Raw genomic sequence first — 13,278 nt, forward strand, 5'->3', positions numbered from 1 at the left:
AAAAACAAGGCGATTATGTAGCCAGTAAAAAAGATGCTATAAATCACTGTTGTATCTTCAAAGAGAAGAATACTAAATAGGGAAACCATGTTAACGACTTTCTAAAGCTACCAAAATAATCTAAAGTAATTGTTCTTTATGTAAATAATACCACAACACCAACGCTTTAAAGTGGAATATACTATTTATATATTATTGATACATTTCTCAGTACAATTTTAGCCTGACTTTACACAGCATGTTCCTGTGACACAGTGGGGCATATTCAATTGGCCGCACGTTCTTCTTTTCCGCTGTGCGGGAAATTTTCGATCAGGCGCGAGGTTTCTCCCTTTCAATTAGCCGCGAGAATTTTAGCTGCGGTAATTTGTACAGGAATTAACGCAGTTTCAGAGCAGGTGCAAAGTTGGGGAAATAAGTTATTTTAAGGTAAAAATGTTAGGACTTGGTTCAGAACCCCTGGGACACCTCCCCTAATGATCAATTAGTTAATTAGAAGTTTTCAATTATCTTAATTGGGCCAAAAGATGTGGGAAGGGTATATGGGAGTGCTGTATGAATAGGACAGGTATTATTATTATTATTATTATTATATTATTATTATTATTATTATTATTATTATTATTATTATCCTTTATTTATATGGCGCCACAAAGGTTCCGCAGCGCCTTACACAGTACATAAATGAGCACACAAGAAAAATAGTTAATAGTAATACAAAACAATGTAGGACAAGGACACGGTTTATAAACATAGCTTAGCTGCATAACACAACCAGCTGGGCCTCAGCAACCAGGTGTTAGGTGCCGTTGTGGGGAGTTAGGAGTAAATGATACTATAAGTAGGGGGAGGAGAAGCACGTGAGGGACGAGGGCCCTGCTCGTGAGAGCTTACATTCTGAAGGGGAAGGGCAGACAGACAGGGGTGAGACAGATGGGGTATATAGTGAGGAAGGAGCATGGAGCAGTGGGTTAGGATATGTGCTGCAGAATCATGTGTATAAGATGACCTGGTGTTATGTCAAGATTAAGTCCTTCATTCATCTATCTCTATGACAGATTATGATTGTGTGTTATTCACATGAGAGATGTACAAAATAAAGTTGTAGCACTTTAATTATTGTGTGTTACATTTTAGCATCTAAATACATCCTGATAAAAAATGGATATATTATGGGACTGTCCTGCCAGGTATATGGGGGTGCTGGATGGGACAGGTATATGGGGGTGCTGTATGGATGGGACAGATATATGGGGGTGCTGTATGGATGGGACAGATATATGGGGGTGCTGTATGGATGGGACAGGTATATGGGGGTGCTGGATGGGACAGGTATATGGGGGTGCTGTATGGATGGGACAGATATATGGGGGTGCTGTATGGATGGGATAGGCATATTAAACATTGCAGGTGGGAGTTACAGGTGTTATTTTGTTTAATTTAAATGGCTTCAAATGCATAAAACATCAGCCTATAGGAATTTTTATGTACCCCAAATTTAACTACATCATGTATTTTAATTAAAAAAACAAAAACGCTTTCTTTAAATTTTTTCACTGCTATTAAAAAAATGCACATATCTGCCATATGAACAATTTCAAAAGCACTAAATATTTTTCTTGGGGACAGTAATAGACATCTATACTGTTATCCAATATTATTATTATTTTTTTTTTTTTTAGGGTACAGGCTGTAAATATTGTGCACAATTTTTTTCAGTTGGATAGCGTGAGAATCAGGAGCGCGCATAGCAGCAGTATTCAGAAATTGGTCATGGTAGATGCGTTAATTTTTGCTGCAAAAATCTTGCGCCCTATTGAATATGCCACAATGACTTGTCCATGGGTACAAGGAGTTGAGCTGACATTCAAAATTTATTTAAAGCAAATCTCTCAGTTTTATTATTATTCTCTGCACTTTACATGTATCTTAGGGCTTCCGAGGTGCAGATACGCATTGCTGTGGATCTGCAGACTACTCAGTATGGCACGGAAGTTAACCAGATCGTGGCTAAATGGGTGAATCTGGGCATCAGGATGCTCACAGATAAGAGCCGTGGGCATATAGGAAGCATACATCGCCGTAACAGGGTGGCAGTGTGCCCCCTGAGCACATGACTACATAACGTCGCACCGAGGAGACGGGCCACCAGCATCGGGAAGTACAGCACTGCCCAAAATTCTTGTATTAGTATAAGGTATTAAATCAGACTGCTGGCATCTACACCCACTTTGCGTGTGACCCAGAATGAGTGCAGCCTTCTGTAAGATGAGTAGTTAATGAAGGAGAGGTAAATAGTGAAGGATGTGCAATAGCCCGCAAGGGAACAAGATATATAAGAGATGGGCTATGCATATTAAAAATTGTATAAAAAAACCCCCATAAACTGTAATACTGATCATTGTAAAAATAATAATAATAAAGATAATAATAATAATCTTATATATGATCACTGTAATAAAACAAGTTTAATAATAATCAAACAAATGTAAAAATCTGTAAATTTCTTCTACCTCAACATCAGCGCTGCTGCTGTTTAATACTGTACAGAATAAAACAAATCCCTATTGACTAATATGAATTAAACATGACAAATGTTAATAGAAATTGACATAACATTGAACATAAGCAATAATCAAATATAACCACCTAACAAGAGCTTACAATGCCACACTTAATACCAATATATGAGCAAATCTGATACTGTATTAAAAAATTGAACTCCTACAAGAAACTTGCAACAGACTTTTCCCATGCTAATAAATTAAAATGAATGCTCTTAACTTTGATAACTATATAACAAAAAATCCACCAAAACATAAATAGGAAACTGAATAATATAAATAAATACAATTAAATGAATACAATAAAATAAGACAATATATAATTAAATGTCTTAAATAAAAATAAATATGAAATATGTCTAAAACTATTAATAATAAAAATATAAAATACTTCCTAGAAATTTACAAGTACTGCAATTTCCTGTACTATATTTCTAGCAATTCAACGACTTACTAGGCAACCAATTACTCAAACTACCCTCATGGCTGTTTCTTTCTAAAAATTAAATACATCTAGGTGTTAATATTCTCTTTAAGATGATACACTCTCTTAGATATGACTATAGGCTATTGTGGGAGGCGAGTTCTCAGAAATGGATCATGGTGCAGCATTGAAAAGTACTTAACCAAATGTTTTCATTAAATATGAACATTTGTTACATTTAAAGGTCATTTTGGAATACACCTTCAAATTGTTTATTTTATTTTCAGGAAAAGATCTCTACTCAGTACCCTAACTCCTTCATAGTTTTTTTTAAGCAGAACACTAAGATATACTCTGTCTTAATTATTAGATATCTACAAACGGTTGTTCAAAGTTTGCATAGATGAACAATTGACTTATTTTTAAATCTAAAACCATATCACCAATTTATTATCCAAACTGGTAGCAATGTGTGGCAATTTTATTTGAATGCAGTAAAGTCCGGTTTTACCCGAAATTAGCTGAGGCATACCAAATTTCAGCAGGAATGACCCTAGTTGAGAGCTTTAAAGTGCTGTACGACTGGTACTGAATTGTCAGTTGGGAGATATGTTTGTTCAGAGCTGCTCTACATAGCGAAGCAGTGATGAATAGTTGGCATACGCCAGTGCCACTGGTCCATATAGCAGTGAAAGGATGGTAGCAGCGGCACGACTGGTGAAGCGATCAGGCTAGCACTGAATGCATGAGCAGCGCAATCAATAATAATAATTCAGATTCAAATAATCACACTCATATTGGCGGAAACGCCATCTTGAAAACAAGCTTCCTCTGAAGACATCATCTGCTCTATCTATAAAGATTTGGAGTAGGTCCACAGTTAGGTTGGTTTTAGGTGATCTCCGTGGTGGTTTCCGATGAACAGGGGTTCAATATTCATTCACCATAAAATGGATTTGCTGTTTTACTAAAATTCTCTATATGTAACAGTAGCTCTCTCTCCAGGCAGCAATCTCCGACATGTTTAAGTCAAGCCCAAACATCCCATTTTGAGTGGTAGGAAACAGACATGCATCTTTGGAAAAAATAGTTTCCACTTAAAAGGAAAATAATTTACTTGTTTTGAGTAAATGTCAATGTTTTTCTTCCCCCAAAAGGGGTCTGTGCCATAAATGTTCAAATTAGATGTAAAACACCAAGTTACCTCTGGTGTTTAGGAGTCTGCTCTGGCCGTTCCAAATGAATTCCACTTGATAGAACATGCAAAGAGCAAGAACGCAATAAAGACGAACAAAGATTCCTCATCAAACAGTTGGAAGCAAGGACACACTTCTGCTAGAAGATTTTGGGGCTCAGGAGAACCGTAAGTGTACTTTGATTGACCTGTTGCATGTTAAAATGTGTTTATTTAACTTTAGAAAGGATCAGAGGCCCTCATTCAGACCCACTCGCGAGCGGCTGTCCGCTCGCAAGTGGGTCGATGGTCCGCACTGCGCATGCGCACGACGGAGGGAGCTCCGTTGTGCGCATGCGCAAGACCCTACGAGCGAAGGACTTTCCTTCGCTCGGAGTGTCTCATCAAAGGGGGCGTGCTGTCGATGTTGACTGACAGCACGCCCCCTTTGGTGGGCGTGCCGGGGTTGTGCCTGCCAGACGGAGGCATTCCCAAGGGAACGCCTACCGTCTGAAGCTGGCCCCACTGACATCACTAGTGATGTCAGTGGGAGTGATTTTGGCTCTGATAGAGCCAAAATCACTCCTGGCCTTGCGGTTGAAAAACTCAACCGCAGGCTTCTGCTCGCAGTTTCAATGGTCGCGATGGTCAAGACCATCGCGACCATCATCCTGCACGCTCGTATATGCTGTGGATGGTGACCCACAGCTATATGAGCGTCCAGGAGGATGCTGCATATTAATGGAGGTGGGCCCTGATTCAGAGCGAGCGCTCTGGTCAGAGCGTCCGGCTCTGAATCAGGGCCAGAGTGCATACTTCCGGCAAGAGAGAGACATTAAAATCACAACTCACAATGGGGCCTATTCATCACTTGGGCCTGTTACACATGCAAAAAAACTAGTTTCTGCGTGTGTAACAGGCCCATAAGTGATAAATAGGTCCCATTATGAGTTGCATTTCGGAAGATGGCATTGATTCTCTGGAGTCCCGCTCCTATCTTCCACACGTATGCGCAATCGGCTAGACGGGCACCGATAAGTATCACTGCTACTTATTGATTGCAGGGCAGCTGCTTTTTAGAGCATCTGTCCCCGCATCGGAGCAATACTGACTTGCACAGATAATTGAGTATCCACCAGTGCAACTTGCGGCAAGTTGGATACTTAATCATCGGGGACCATCTGATAAATCAGCCGCACTGTATTATATGATCCTATCTAAAAATGAATGTAGGGGCGGGGCCATCGGCACAGGCGTATCTATAATGGGTGCAGAGTGTGCGGAGAACACGGACACCTGGGTCCAGGGGGGCCCTGCACCGCACACCCTGCACCCATAATATTACTTACCTCTCCGAAGTCCAACGTCAGTGCGGGGGTCCGGCGCTGTAAAACAACTGGAAAATGACCATGGCGGCCATTTTCCCGTTGTTTGCGCATGCGCAGTACAGGGAAAATGGCCGCCGCGGCCATTTTCCCGGTGACCTATGCATTCATTATAGACTCTGGGCACACTCTAGTGCCCAGAGTCTATAACTCCGGCGCTGGCCGCGCACAGCTCAGTGCGCTGCCGGACGCCAGGGGGAGAGGAGGGGGCCCGTGTCGGAGACTGCACACAAGCCCCCTCCTCTCTAGAAACGCCCCTGGCCATCTAATCTCTGTGACCTAATGAGGAGTAGTGGGTTTCCCAACTTAACCCAAAGGAAATAGAATTGAAAAGAGGAGAGTATGGTTCTCAGTCAGACCCGGTCGCAAGCGCCGTTGCGCTCGCAACCGGGTCGATGGTCCCCACAGAGCATGCGCACGACGGAGCCGGCTCCGTCGTGCGCATGCGAAAGACCCGGCTAGCGACGGATGCTCCGTCGCTACGGGTCTCGTAGCAGACGGGGCGAGCTGTCGATGTTGAGTGACAGCTCATCCCGTTTGCTGGGCAGGCCGGGGGCGTGCCTGGCCAAACGGAGGCATTCCAGTCGGAACGCTTGCCGTTTGGGGGCGGCCTCACTGACATCATTGATGATGTCAGTGGGGAACTTCGTGCTCAAACAGAGCAGGAAGTCTCCTGGGGCTTACGAGAGCCCAGACCCAACCTTAGGGTCTGGCTGTAAGCACCGATGGTCGCGATGGTGATGACCATCGCGACCATCACCCTGATCGCAAGCTAAGCTGTGGGTGGTAACCCACAGCTTAGCTTGCGACCTGGAGGCAAAACAAGAAGTGCCCACCCTCATTCAGAGTGAGCGATCGCTTCTTGCGATCGACTCTGAATGAGGGCCTATATCCGGCACTGAGAAGACCAATTTATAGATTAAAACATCTTTGTGACATTTCTGCTATATAAAACTAGTCCCAAAAGGCCCCTACACATCTAAACAATATTTTGAACAATATGGCTGATTCCGACGCATCGGAATGACAAATTGTTCATATCATTAAGTGTGTATGAACTATGCGCGCTCCCACTGTATTGTCCGTTGCAACTTCAGATCTCTACATGCAGCTCAATCTGTCAATCTCGATAATAATTTCCTGCATATCTGCAGTGTGTACGCACAGGGCTTAAAGTGGTCCTAGAGAGATGGTGGAACTCACCTCCCCCGCCTGCTACTCCACCCCCCCCACACACACACAGTAGGCGGAGCTACTCTGAGGCCAAAACAATGTGAAGACTGATCTTTATTCTTTGCACACACAAACACACGGTTGTGTAGAGGAAACTTTAAAGTGAATGGCCGGGGAACTAGGGTCCAGAAGCTTTGGGGGCTATGTCAGTGTGTAATACATTTTAACTGCTTTTTTAGCACCCCTGCCATCAGCTGAGTCTACAATGTTAGGTCGCTTAAAAAGAAAAAACAAAGTTCTCTGTCCCACCGTCTCGTCAGCACCATCTTCTTGTGTTTCACAAGCATCAGAACCCCATTCCCGTGTCTTTACTCCAACACCCCCTCGTGTCTCTCCAGCTTACCCACTTGTCTGCCTCACCATCAGTTCCCTGCCCCTGTGTCCCCCACCAGCAGCTCCCTGCCCCTGTGTCTCCTCTCCCACCAGCAACTTATACCCCGGGTCCCTCTAGCAGCAGCTCCCTGCCCGTGTCTACTCTCCCACCAGAAGCTTATCCCTCCCATGTCCCTCTAGCAGCAGCTCCCTGCCCGTGTCTCTTCTCCCACCAGCAGCTTATCCCCCCCATGTCCCTCTAGAAGCAGCTCATCTTCATGCCTGCCCTGGCACTTGCTCCTCTTCATGGCTCTTCAGTGCACTATGCAGCAGCAGTGAAGGCATGATGTCACATACGCTGTGCTGCAAAAGGAGCTGCCGGGATGCAGGGCCACAAAGTGAGTGACAGGGTGGGCCAGGCCACGAGCGAAAGAGGAGGAACATGGAGCCAGAAACCAAGGATGGGGAGGCGGCCGTCACAGGACAGTGGTACTCTGTCTGTAGGACGTGGCAGAGGGGGAACTAGCCATCACTTGACAGGCACTTCCTGGACACTCCTCTCCTCCATTTTGTTCTAGCATTGTGATGGAGATCTGCAGCAGCATCCAGGCTCGATCAACCCACACATCATTGGTATCGGTGAGTATTAAATGCCTCTCTGGGTGCTGCTGCTGACCACCAATGTAATTATATGCTGCTGAACAGCTGACCACCAATGACCCAGCTGACCACCAATGACCCTACTAACCACTAATGTTTTTATATGTTGCTGACCACCAATGTAATTATATGCTGCTGACCACCAATGACCCTGCTGACCACCAATGGCCCAGCTGACCACCAATGACCCTACTAACTACTAATGTTTTTATATGTTGCTCACCAACAATATAATTATATGTTGCTGACCACCAATGACCCTGCTGACCACCAATGTTGCTACTAATGGTCCTGCTGACCACCAATTACCTTGCTGACCACGAATGTTGCCACCAATGGCAATGTTACCACCATACTTTGCTGACCACCAGGTTACCCCATGATGTGCATTTTTATAATACACCCATTCTTCCCAATTTTGCAGTTCGCTTGTGGCTTTCTGAGGCCTGTAGTTTTGGGTGGGATGTAGTCAGCAGTATCCCGACCGGCGGCATCCCGAAGGTAAGTATCGTTGTTAGCATCGGGCAGTTGGAGGTTAGGCATTCAGGGGGAGGGTTAGGCACTAGGAGGGGAGGGTTAGGCATGGGGCAGGTTAGGACTAGGCACTAAGGGGGGAGGGTTAGGATTAGGCACTTGGGTGGGGAGAGGTTAGGATTAGGCACTAGGGGGGAAGGTTAGGGTTAGGCACAGAAGAGGGATGGTTAGGGGTGTTAGCAGTAGGACACTTACCTTTTAGTGTTGGGATTCTGGCAGTTGGGATGCCAACCCTTTTGGGTCGTGTCCCTACATGCACCACTATCCAACCTTGTGTAAAACGCTGCTGACCACCAATGTTACTGCCAATGACCCTGCTGACCACCAATGACCCTGCTGTCCACTAGGTTACTGTTATGGAAAAGTGTCTCACCAGATAAGGCAGGAAAACTTGGCTAGATGAGTTGCCTGCCAGGAGGGCAGGATTACTTGGCTAGATGAGTTGCCTGCCAGGAGGGCAGGATTTCTTGGCTAGATGAGTTGCCTGCCAGGAGGGCAGGATTTCTTGGCTAGATGAGTTGCCTGCCAGGAGGGCAGGATTTCTTGGCTGGATGAGTTGCCTGCCAGGAGGGCAGGATTTCTTGGCTGGATGAGTTGCCTGCCAGGAGGGCAGGATTTCTTGGCTGGATGAGTTGCCTGCCAGGAGGGCAGGATAACTTGGCTGGATGAGTTGCCTGCCAGGAGGGCATGATTTCTTGGCTAGATGAGTTGCCTGCCAGGAGGGCAGGATTTCTTGGCTGGATGAGTTGCCTGCCAGGAGGGCAGGATAACACAGGCTGAAAATAGTTCAGGTGTAAATGTACAGTTTGATTACACACAGTAGGGCTGAGAAAACTGTAGCTGCTGATTATACAGAGGAAGCACGGACCCAAAGGCTTGGGCCTGCATACACTGAGCACAGCATGTGGATGGTGAAATAGTTCAGGTGTAAATGTACAGTTTGATTACACACAGTAGGGCTGAGAAAGCTGTAGCTGCTGATTATACAGAGGAAGCACGGACCCAAAGGCTTGGGCTTGCATACACTGAGCACAGCATGTGGATGGTGAAAACAGACAGCAAGCTAACAGCAATCAGAGCAGAGTGGAACAACAGTCTTGAATAATTGAGCTACCTGCTGAAGCCTGGAAGGCAGCGTGGAGGGAGACGGAGAGTGGTAAATAGAAGCAGCGGCTGAAGTGTAGACAATCACGGAGGATAGCTGGAACAACCAGACCGAGCTGTAGGAGGAAACTCTATAACCGGCGAGGGGGAATGAATCTGGAAGCTACAAATAGGAGCAGCCAATCAGCAGCATATGGAGTATGAGTCACTCTCTGCAGCATCCCCGATGCTTGGTAATCAGCGGAACCGGATTCTGAGTCAGTGTAGGTCCCGAGCCGGTGGGGAACAAGCCGCTGCCACGGCTTGTGACAGTTACCCCGAGATGTGCATTTTTATAATACGCCCGTTCTTCTTTTCAATTTTGCAGTTTGCTTGTGGCTTTCTGAGGCAAACAGTTTTGGGTCGTGTCTACAGAACCGAAAAGGCATTTTCACAGGTATGTTACTGTATTTCCCTACATGCACCCCTAATCAACCTTGTGAAAAACACTGCTGACCACCAATGTTACCTAGACAAGTGAATACGTATACGTTGCACCTTATTGAACCTTGTGTAATGTTGACTAATAAGTTTCATTGACACAAAGGTCACTGCTCTTTTATTTATCATTTTATAATTTTATTTATAATGCCTTTTTTTTCTGTGACCTTTTAAAAAGAAGACAATGACCTTTGTGTGAAAGAATTTTAATTTTTAGTACTCTTTATAATTGTTGTTTACGGAATAAATTAAAATGCACTTTACATTATATGGCTATTAAAAATAGACACATGTAAAGAAATTTAAATGATATTAAAAACTTAATTAAAAAAAAATTACAAACAACTCAACGTTAAAAACAGTACAAACTGTACAAAACAGAAACGGCATTGACTCAAGTATGTTACTGTATGTCTATGCATGCACTCCTAATCAACCTTGTGTACATTCTGCTGATCACCAATGTTATGTTACTAGCCACCAATGACCCTGTTGACCACTAGGTTACCCCGTATGTCCATTTTTATTATACACCCAATCTTCTTTTCAACTTTGCAGTTCGCTTGTGGCTTTCTGAGGCCTACAGTTTTGTTTCTACAAAACCAAAAAAGGCATTGTCTCAGGTATGATATGTCCATGCATGCACCCAATCAACCTGGAGTAAAACACTGCTGACCACCAATGCTACTGTACCTAGACAGGTGCATACGTAAATGTGGCATCCCTATTGAACCTTGTGTAATGTTGACTAATAAGTTTCATTGACATAAGGGTCCCTGCTCTTTTATTTATAATCCCTTTTTTTCTTACTGTGAACTGTAAAAAAAAAAGACAATGACCTTTGTGTGAATTAATTTTGTATTGTTTTTTTTTTAGCACTTTTTAATATTTTTGTTTAACTAAACATTAAAATGCACTTTAAATTATATGCATATTAAACATTTATAACGAATCTAAACTTTATTTAAAAAAAACATTAAAAACATTAACTCCAACAACATTAAAAACAGTAAAAATATATACAAACAACATTAAAAACTGTAGAAATATCTACAAACTTTTGCAATTTCAAATAAAAATTATAGTTCAATTCCTTTAAAAAAAACATCTGTTTAAAGACATTGATTAGTAGTCATTGTTTAATTGTTTTCAAATGTTTTTTGCAATGAGTTCCTGTGTACAAAGTTTTTTTATTTTTTTTTTATTTGGTAGCTATGGCTATAGACAAAGTCCATGAATTCTGGACTGGCTTTATCGAGCTATACAGAGAGAAGCAGTGTCTTTGGAGAGTGAAGGCAAAAGGCTACTCCAACAAGCAAAAAAAGAATAATACCCTCCAGGAATTGACTGATTACAGCAAAAGTCACCACAGTGCAGCTTCCATCGATTGGGTCCACCAAAAATCCAGAATTTGCAGACCGTGTTCCATAAAGTACAGAAGAAATGTCGAGCTTCAAAGTCATCGGGAGCAGGGGCAGATGGCATCTACCATCCAACTCTGTGGTATTATGGGCTGTTACGGTTCACCCTTGATGAGAACCCTCAGCGCCCATCTCGGAACTCTTTGGATCCTCACCTTGGAGAAGATTCAGAAGATTTGGATGAAGCGTCCAGCGTTAATTTGGTAAGCAGAAACACAGTGCAAGCACACCATGCAAAATGTTCTATAATCCATAATAATGTTCAAACTTGTCCTCTATAGTTTATTATATGCAGTCTCCCTGCCATGGCACTGCCCCCACTCCATTAAAATAGGTCAGCTATTCCTCCTTGACCTGTTTTACGCTTGCGGTGCCCGTTCCTACAACCCCTGATGCTGCCACCGATGACCACCGATCCATGTCCTCTGCCTGTTCTGGGTCATCTGGCACAGCTGTGACTGTTGTTCTGTGTTGAACGGTTTTCCTTCTTGAAAATTATGCATAGCATGCCAAGATCTTGTCCACTGAAAGGTTGATGGCTGTGTGGAAGATCCTGAAGCGATTTGCCAAGGATGCCAAATGTGTTCTCCAAAATGCGGCGTGCAAGCCTGTAGTTGTAGATACGCTTCTCCTTGGTCAGTACTCTTTGTGTATATGGCTTTATAGTGTGCTTGTGTAGTGTGAAGGCCTCGTTAGCTACAAACACAAAATTAAGCCAGTGCTTTGTTTCCCCAACCATCGGTAAATTGAGGCTTTTGAAGGCGAGCCTCTCGTAGAAAGCCGTCTGTTTGAAGGACCCACCATCGGAAGCACAGCAATTCTTGGCAACAACCACAAAATAGAAATTTGTAGTTCACATTGACCACAGCCATCAGAACAATGCTGAAGTAGTTGTAGTAATAGGATCCAGTGTTAGCAGGTGGGGTTATGCGCACATTCTTGCCATCTATAGCTCCCCCGCAGTTAGGGAAGTTCCACCATTGTTCAAATTCCTCAGCAATGCTTTGCCATTCCCCCAATGTTTGTAGGGAACTAGAAATAAATAAAACAAAATTTTTTAAAACATGACCTTTATGCATAACTTTATTTTTTTTTACAGATTTCAACCCCTGGCCTGGACATTGATATCACCCAGGAAATAAGCGGCATCGTCGCCAAAAGTGAGGGTAAAAGTTCGACTCAAGCCATACCACCCACCCCTCAAGAAACGGCGAATTGCAACAAAAACCAGGCCGCAAACAAGCACTGCCGACGATGAATTTGTACAAAAAGCAGAAAACGTGCTGTGGGAGGGTGGCAAATGGTTCTGGAGCAACAGCTCTAATTTGAAAGGCTGACATATAATCTGGTGATTCGTGGCAAAAGTGGCCAACAAACGCCACGCACGTTTATTTGTGAGCCACGTCAACATAGAAAACAGAGAAGTTTTTGGCATAAATTTGGCCAAAATTTTGAGCTTACCCACCATCGTCAAGGTAACCTCATCGGGTAAGTCCCTAACACTATGGGGGTTCATGTCTGGGGCATGGGGCACCCCCAAACCACACCAGCCAAACCACCCCAGGGCACCACACAAAATTAAAAAAAATAAAAAACAGCAGTGAAGTGTGACGTGTTAGGTAAGTGACAGTTGCTGCTTAGTGTTGGAAAAAAATTAAAAATAAATGTGTGAAAATGTAACATAAACAAAAAACAAACAGAGTGATATAAAGTGTTAAAAATAAGTGTTAAGTGGTGATGCCCCAAAGAAGTCCAGCCAGAGCAGTTCAAGGGGCCTAGTGGGTCTTTTATGCAGGGAGGCTTGTTGTGCCGCCTCACGTACCTAGTGGGAAATCTAACACTGATCATGGATCTTAAAACCAGGCAGGATCAAAATCACAAACATACCAGTTTTGCTGATATTCTACTATCAACATCCAAATGGCAGGCTGACGCTGGCATGCTTCTGGGCACTAATGCATTTACTAAAATGTCCCTGTGATTATGG

The sequence above is a fragment of the Taudactylus pleione genome, unplaced genomic scaffold, assembly GCF_031769625.1.
Source record: "Taudactylus pleione unplaced genomic scaffold, aTauple2 ptg000791l, whole genome shotgun sequence".
Classification (NCBI taxonomy): Eukaryota; Metazoa; Chordata; class Amphibia; order Anura; family Myobatrachidae; genus Taudactylus; species Taudactylus pleione.